The 1,079-nt window shown below is 61.2% G+C and overlaps 1 non-coding gene across 1 annotated transcript; it reads right to left on the reverse strand.

Moving 5' to 3' along the window:
* Nucleotides 1–656: 656 nt before the first annotated feature.
* On the reverse strand, nt 657–810 carry LOC137307907 (5.8S ribosomal RNA). The gene has a single exon (XR_010959305.1). It is a non-coding gene; the product is annotated as a 5.8S ribosomal RNA (ribosomal RNA).
* Between the last annotated feature and the right edge of the window lie 269 nt (nt 811–1,079).

Below are 1,079 nucleotides of genomic sequence, written 5' to 3' on the forward strand. Positions count from 1 at the left end.
GAATGGCGAAGGGTCAGTGGCTGCAGCGTGGCAGGAAGCAGCAGAAGGCACGGAGCGGTTGCCAGCTTGGAGAATAACGGGCAGCAGCGACCGAGGAGCGAGGCAGGCTGCACCGAACTAGAACGCACGAACGGCAGGAGGCAGAGTCAAGCGGGCCGCGTGTGGAAGGACAGCAAAGTCCAGCGCAACACGCAGCGACGCAGCGACTCTGCAAAACCACCGACGCGCGAAAAAGCCAGCACAGCACCCTCACCCCCCCGTGTCTCTGCGTCAAGCTATCCTCGGCCAACACCGACCGGGACGACTACCGACGAACCGAGCTGCGACCAAAGGCACCCACGAGAAGCTAGCTTCTTCGCTTTTACCAATTCACCGAACGATCTCTGCTCTGCACTCCACAGAGAGACAACCCCCGCTCTGGCCTCGGCGAGGCCACACCAGTCCAACAGCGACGCGGTCAATCGTTTTGCAACCCACTGACAGCCGCGCTGGAAAGGCCGGCGCCCGCAGCAAGGACCTAGGGTCGAACTCTCCCGAGGCGGAGACTCCGGGTCTGCACTTAGGGGGACAAAGAGGAACAAGGCCTCTGCGACACCCCAGCGGCGCTCCCGCCTTTCTAAACCCGGAGGCAAGGCGAGTGCGATTGATTTGTCAAGCGACCCTCAGACAGGCGTAGCCCCGGGAGGAACCCGGGGCCGCAAAGTGCGTTCAAAGTGTCGATGATCAATGTGTCCTGCAATTCACATTAATTCTCGCAGCTAGCTGCGTTCTTCATCGACGCACGAGCCGAGTGATCCACCGCTAAGAGTTGTACGTTTTTGTTTTCGGCTTGGTGTTTCATCCCCCTGAGGGCCAAACCTGGACCGCCCAACGCTCTACACCTCCGGCAAAAGGAGGGCAGAGCCCCAGCCTGGCACGGCCCCAACATCGTGGTAAGCATCACCAGTCGATCATCAAGCGAGACAAGGGTTTCACCGAGATTTTGTGGTCAGGGCGCTCGCGAGGTGACGCGGGTCAGAGAAAGACGCCGGAGCCGACCGACCGACCGACCCGCACCACGGCCAACAGAGGCAGGTGCT

The sequence above is a fragment of the Heptranchias perlo genome, unplaced genomic scaffold (genome assembly GCF_035084215.1).
Source record: "Heptranchias perlo isolate sHepPer1 unplaced genomic scaffold, sHepPer1.hap1 HAP1_SCAFFOLD_1152, whole genome shotgun sequence".
NCBI classification, from domain to species: Eukaryota; Metazoa; Chordata; class Chondrichthyes; order Hexanchiformes; family Hexanchidae; genus Heptranchias; species Heptranchias perlo.